Source organism: Blennius ocellaris (assembly GCF_963422515.1).
Source record: "Blennius ocellaris genome assembly, chromosome: 3".
In the NCBI taxonomy this organism is placed as follows: domain Eukaryota; kingdom Metazoa; phylum Chordata; class Actinopteri; order Blenniiformes; family Blenniidae; genus Blennius; species Blennius ocellaris.
This window is the reverse complement of record NC_137652.1, coordinates 3,329,140-3,336,601: the sequence shown is the minus strand read 5'-3', so window position 1 is coordinate 3,336,601 and position 7,462 is coordinate 3,329,140.

The window sequence follows — 7,462 nt, the reverse complement described above, 5'->3', positions numbered from 1 at the left end:
CTCCACTTCTTTCCTTAAGTCACTTTGCTACAAGTGTTAGCTCAGGCGTTAGCCCCAAATTACTTCTTATTTTGGGGGGGAGGTGAGTGTTGACATGCACCGCTAAGAATCATCCTCTTTTTTTTTTCATCTCACACTATTTATTTCTCCATTGCTCCTTTCTCTCTCTCTCTCTCTCTCTTTCTCCCTCTCCGAAGCCTACAAACAGACATTCACAGCTTCTCTCCATATGGGCTTTAATTTGCCATTGTCCCCCAAGATATTCCTCGCTCAGGCTTGAGATAAAGGGATAATCACTTCAAAGGGAAGCTGGGGGTGGGGTGGGGTGGGTAGGGGGGGGGGGGGGGGGGGGGGGGCTGGCTGCCCCTCCCTCACAGCTGAAAGAGAAGTGGACAATACGCTAATTGAGAGGGGGAACTGATCACAGGGTCTGTTCAAAGGGATGCCAGGCCACGCCCCCCCCCCCCCCCCAGCCCCCCCCCCCCCCCCTCCCCCACCACCTCCTCCTTCTCCCTCCGACGCACTTAATTTTATTAGTGTTTATGGTGATGCTTCAGCAAAAATTATCACTCAAACCCACCACAGCCTTTGAACTCCAAATATCGGGCTATTTGCAATTATCCACCCTCTTCCTCCCGCTTTTCTGTGCGATTTCAGCACAAGTGTAGGATCCGAGCGTCGAAACGAGGCTGTATAGACACGATTGTTCACATTGTGGGAACATATACTGTGGGCTGTGATGTGATGCAAATCCAGAGGCGACAGAAGACGGGAGAATACAGGCCCACTGTTTGACTGATGCAACTAATGATACACCATCAAAGGCTGCTGCGGTACAGTACTAACGCTGCAAGAAAGGGAGAAAAGAGAGAAGACAAAAAGTTTTTTTGGGTGGTTTTTTTCTTTTAATTCTTTCATATCCACCGTCATAATTTAACTGTTTACATGGCAACGATTGCAGGTGGAAACTTTTGTTGCGTTTCCATGGCAACGGAGCTCGGAGACCCTGGAAATGTAACTTTTTGAAAAAAAAAATTAAAAAAAAAAGCTCCGACTCTGTTATTGTGAAGACGTGGAGGGGAAAAAAAACTTTCTGGAAACATTTGCACTGAACGCTGCTACAGGTCATACACAACATAGTCGTTCTGCACTGACGCTAGCAGCAGGAGGAGCAGAGCCATAGACCTATAGAACTAGAAGCTACTGACGCTAGCAGTAGGAGGAGCAGGGCATAGACCTATAGAACTAGAAGCTACTGACGCTAGCAGCAGGAGGAGCAGGGCCATAGACCTATAGAACTAGAAGCTACTGACGCTAGCAGCAGGAGGAGCAGGCCATAGACCTATAGAACTAGAAGCTACTGACGCTAGCAGCAGGAGGAGCAGGGCCATAGACCTATAGAACTAGAAGCTACTGACGCTAGCAGCAGGAGGAGCAGAGCCATAGACCTATAGAACTAGAAGCTACTGACGCTAGCAGTAGGAGGAGCAGGGCCATAGACCTATAGAACTAGAAGCTACTGACGCTAGCAGCAGGAGAGCAGGGCCATAGACCTATAGAACTAGAAGCTACTGACGCTAGCAGCAGGAGGAGCAGGGCCATAGACCTATAGAACTAGAAGCTACTGACGCTAGCAGCAGGAGGAGCAGGGCCATAGACCTATAGAACTAGAAGCTACTGACGCTAGCAGCAGGAGGAGCAGGGCCATAGACCTATAGAACTAGAAGCTACTGACGCTAGCAGCAGGAGGAGCAGAGCCGTAGACCTATAGAACTAGAAGCTACTGACGCTAGCAGCAGGAGGAGCAGGGCCGTAGACCTATAGAACTAGAAGCTATTGACGCTAGCAGCAGGAGGAGCAGGCCATAGGCCTATAGAACTAGAAGCTACTGATGCTAGCAGCAGGAGGAGCAGAGCCATAGACCTATAGAACTAGAGTTATATACAGGTTTATGAGCAGGAATCTACTTCTAAAGTTCTATGTGCTCTGTCTTCTTCTGCATGTTTGGTGTGTTGGTGAGTCACAGCGCCCCTACAGGCCTGACATGTGTACTACAGCCCTGAAGCCTCGTGTTGAGTCGAGTTCATAGTGACGTGTGGACAGAATGTTTTGGGAATCGTTTTTTTTCGTCGTGTGGATGTGGCCTAAATCGGTGCTCCCATGTCGCACCGTGAGACGGGTCAAGGACGGTCTTGACGACCAAAGACGTCTGATATCTGCAGCGGTCGTCGGCTGCTGTTGCACCCGCTTGTTTATTTCACACGGCGCGTGAGTTTTGTTCGCTCTGGAAGCCACCGTGAAATAGTCCTGACAACAATTTACTTCAAGCTCCATCCACGATCACGTTTACGACGTGTTTTTCTCGCCCGACGACCGGCGTTGTGGTCGACTGCGCTCCGTGTCGTACAGCTGTAACTCTCAAGACCGTCAGAATGGCCGTCTGTCCTGACGACACCTGCACCGGCGGCGGTGAAATGCACTTTCCCCCGCGCTCTAATTGAAGATGAGCTTGGTTTCCAACCTGCGGCTGCTCGCCAGATGTCTTTAATTTTCTTCCTAACCACGAGCTCTCAATTAGCCTCCGGGTCACCCCCCCCCCCCCCCCCCCCCCACCCCCACCCGTTTTATTGGGGCTTGGTAGCGAGTCAGTGGCAGCACTCCCGTCCCTGTATTGTGCCTTTAAAGCATTGGGGTCTTGCTGTGAAATGGTTAGGGCCCCAACAAAGGGGTCAGGGCAGGGTCAACATCAAAAAGGGGCTACTTTATAGCGCCCTCGCTCTCCTTTGTCAGGGCCGAACACAAGAGCGCACATTCAAGGGTCAACAGGTGTGGTCTCACGGGTTCGGCCGCTCGTGACGTTTCCCAAATGAATTAAAAAAAAAAAAAAGGGGCAGCAGCTTCAGTTTCGTCTCTGGCGATCACAGCGGCTTGGGTTTGAAGGAGGACGGATGAGAAACAAACATCCTGAATAGCTGAACAGCCTGAACTTTACATGTCATTAAAACAGACTGAGCAAAGCTTCCTGCCTGTCAGCAGAAATTAAACCGTCTGTGGACTCTTTCTTCTTCTTCTTCTTTTTTTTTTTGGGGGGGGGGGGGGGGGTTGCAGTCATATGTGAGGCCTAATTTAATTTGAGTGAAGATAAACATCTTATCCCAAATGTGAAATATCCCACTTTGGAGATTGTCCTAGCCACTTCAAAAAAAATTACATTTTATAACCCCTCCATATCTCCGCGCTCCCATTCAAAGCGGTTAGCGCTGATATCGGCGCGGGGCTTTAATTTGAGCCCCGCTGATCAGACGGGCGCCATTCGAGCGTTGCGGCGTCGACGCCACTGCCCTTTTCTTGTCTCACAGACGGCGGGCCACTTCCCAGAGGAAAGTGGCGGGATTTCTTTTTTGGGCTTTTCGGGCGCTGGGTTGCTTGAATTTGCGGCAGTAAGTTGTTTGTTGTTCCTGAGCCCTTCGGTGTGTATAAACGGCGGCTGTGAAATGATCCCTTCATGTTCACACTGCTCCGCACAGAAACACACTCCGGGGAGGGAGACTGTGTATTTTTTCTGATACGAACTTACATTTAAAATGTCTTTAAAGACTCGCACAGAAGTTGAAGCATGCGGTCGTGCCGGTCGTCTGCGCAATCGGCCGGACTCCTCGGCTTGGAGGAAGGAAACGAAAGAGACTATTGTATAATTGTGAGAAAAGCTGCAATTTACTGACTGCAAATATATACATTGGGATGTTTGATCCGGCGTGCCTGCGGGGTGGGACGCAGCAATTTTTTTTTTTTTTTTAGCATGTAATCGAAAATAATAGAGATCACTGTCAGTGCCACGCTGGACGACACTGCCACCCTGAAACATGTGGCGAGGATTTGGACATAAACGGACAAAGATGCTGACACAGCTGTAAATCCACATGGGAGCCGCGGCGCAGCACGCTCGCTCCTCCGTATATAACTCAACATGAATGAGCCGCCACTCGGGGACCTCAGAGAAGTTGGATTTCATTAGTCCTCTTGTCCCGCGCCATCATGAGAGTTTTGTGAATTTGAATCCGTTGACTTACATAATTATATTCTTCCTTTTAAAGTTGATTCCCAACATCAAAGGGACAATATAGCCTTTGAAGTAGCATGGGATTGGATCACTGTCTAACTCGCTCTTTAAGATTCTGTCACAATGACATTAGAGAAGTCATGTGAATTAAAAGAGTGGAGAACAGCTCTCGCCTTTGCTCTGTGTCCAATTTCAATCAAAATGTCACGCTGTGCCATTTTCCCCCAACGTGGAACTGGCAAGTCTGTTAGGTTGACGTCTCTGTGGCTAAAATCCTCTGACTAATATGTAAATTATTTGACAGTTACTTCTCTGTAGGATTGTCAAGTCGAAACCAGAACTTTAAGAATCGTGTCTCTGAGTCATTGTGAACGTTGTTTAAAGTTGCATTTAATCACATGTAATTAACAGTTGGCAGTTGGCAGAACCGAGTTGAACCCTCTTTTTTCTTTCGGTGGGGGGGGGGATTACAAATATATAACTATAGTTAAGTAGTATTTAGGGGGTACTTGTATTTCTATGAATATTTGGCGAGTATTTAATACTAAATTTACAGTTTACGCCATGTGATCTACTCTGCTACTTTTAATCTTTTTTGATCTCATTTATCTGAGAAAGTCTTTCTTTCTGCGTCTTTTTACTAAACAGATTGCTTGTTTAACTTTTATAAACTGTTGTTTGTCTGTGAAATGAGCTTTGAACAGGATACTTTATACAAGCAAACTGAGCCGAATACTTGTGAATTTATTCAGCTGCTTTACATGAAATTGAATAAACTGAGTAAAGCTGTAGTTGTACTTTTTTCCCCCTCTTTTCAAATAATAAACTGAATCTTTCATTGCAGTAATCACAACGTTGAATTGGCCTCTGACGTGCGACAATAAAGCAGTAAAAGAAGAACGAGAGTCAGTATGAAGATTGAATTATATTAAAAATGACAGAAATGGAAGGATATGAGCTCAGTATTTATTGTAAAGATACTGTGAAAGTTGAAGGATGTTTTCTTCATTATAACATCAAGATTTTGTAGAAACTTTTAGGACACAGTGAGCACAAAATCAAAACTATTGATAGATAGCTTCACTGAATGTTTCATATAATTATATAATAATACACTTATATACATGTGTTATACATAGTTGCTGCTTGAAAGTACGACAACGTTTCACGTGTCAACATGTAAGTCATGGAAAAAAAAGTGTTGCGGACACAGAGACAACGGTGTAGTTAGTATGTCAGGCCACGGGAGGGCGCTATTGCTTATTTTTGTAATGAAACTACACAGACGTGTGTACAGAGAACTAAACACGATAAACGTGAACAAACATTTGAAAGGACGGCAAGAGAGCCACTGATGAAAGGCTGTATCCTAACACTAGCCCGAAGCTACGTAGCATAGCGTAATAGAATAATGTTTTGTAGGTCAAAGGTCGTAAGTGTGTATTTAGGACGAGGAGACGGGTTGTGAAGTGTATACGCTCAAGTTTTGGGATTTAAAAAAAAATAATTTCTCAGTGATAATTTTAAAAAAAGTATCCCGGAGAGAGTAAATATGAAAATGTTCGCTTAAGTTTCTCCATCGGATGAAAACAGAAACGCCAACATCATAGCGCACCGTTTCCTTAACCAGCGTGGAGTAACCATGCCGACCGACGCCGTCGCCGCGGAGCATCACATGGTTGTGTGTTTCAGCATTTCATCATCAACTTCATGTCTTTCCACCGTGACCTCAGAGCGCCTCCACGGGCCGGCTGGGGTTGAACACTGCAAGTGTCGTCGAAGCAGGCAGACATGGAAAACATGCAGGGCTGCGGCTGTTCGAAACCCATGATGTTGACGGACGCATTTTTCGACGTGGTTTTGTGTGTGTGTGTAAAGACATTTTTGTTCTGTGCTCAAAATAAACAGTAATGAATACTCGGGGAGTGTCTCAGTTTGTTTTGTTATTGTGAAGAGCTAAGTTGTGACCACGCTACGCTACATGACTCGGTTCGGTGTGGGCGTGTTGCATGTTTGCGTGCGCTCGCATGCCAAGAGGAGAGAAGGACGCACGTCGGTGACGGAAATCCTGAACACGCTCGTATCGGAGGCCGTGTTTTACAGACGGCGGTTTAAGTGACAATGGTGCAGTGAATGTGTCCCAGGAGACGATCAGACTGGGAGTCCGTGGCTCAACTCTGCCGATGCATGTGCAGCGACGCTAGTTAATGCTGTCGTCGTGGTGACCAGGCGCTGGAGCATCACTTCCACCGTCAACGAGGAGACCGGAGTCTAGAGTTTTCAGAAAGTTTGGAAAAGTTCCGCCGTGGGAGCCGTTTCCATAAAGTTGTGTTTTGGGTGACGGAGCACCATTGTCATGTAAACGCAACAAAACGTTTGCGTTTAAAGGGGCCCTATATGTAGCAGGTTACAGAAAATATTTTCTTTTATTGCTGTCCGGAGACGTTGGAAAAGCTTTGACCCCCCCCTTGTTTAAAAACGCAGCTCCGCCACTGTCCCACTATCACTCGTATTGTGTGACGAAGTGTGGAGAATCCGGTTTTGGTGGTTGTTTCCCGGTGTTTAAAGTCGGCCGCCAGTTGAAGGAGCGGAGCCGCGGGAGGCTGAAGTATGCGCAGTGTTTGCTTTTTTGCGCTTCCCCCGGTTGGAACTCGGCGTGGCAAACAGACGGACGGTGAGAGGACGCCATTGGCGCGGCGGATCACTGACTTCTGACGCTCGAGCCTCGGGGGGGGGAGTCGGCTCGAGACCGCGTCTCTTTGATAAGGTCCTGGCGCGGACCTAAACCGCGTCAACTTTACCGCAACGCCGAAGCGCGAGAGAGTGCGCCCGCTGACGCGCGGCGGGCGGGAGAAAACGCGCGGAGTCGTTGAGAGCACCTCCCTGCCACTCGGTTCCACTCTGACCCAGTTAATTCCTCTTCGCTTTTGGCCGGTTTGACGCGAGGCGGCGACGCGCGTGTTTGTATGTATCTGCCGGGACCAGGCCGGCGGTGTCTTTACTTTGAAGTGCGCTGTTAAACCTTTCGCCCGGTTCGTGGGGAAACAGCCCGGAGGAGTTCTACCGCCTGCAAACACTTCTGGAAACAACCTGGGGAGGAAATAAAAAGCTCCTTGGTTCCTTCAACTGTCCGATGTGACCGGCGGGACAGCGGGAGGGGGAGGGAGGGGGGGCGGGGGGGGGTTGACGCGCAGCCTGTTGTCGGAGCGCTTTACGCACACTTTGCAGGTCATGCTCGGAGCCGGTGCCCGGTACACGGTGCCCGGTATACGGATGGCGAGTCTCGGGGAAGCTGCTGTAACAGACCTCCTTCTCGTGGCAGCTTTGATCTGCTGCTTGCCGCTGCTGCTGCCGCTTTGAAGTTGAGAAATGCGGGCTGTGTTTCTTGTTTGTGGGCGAGAA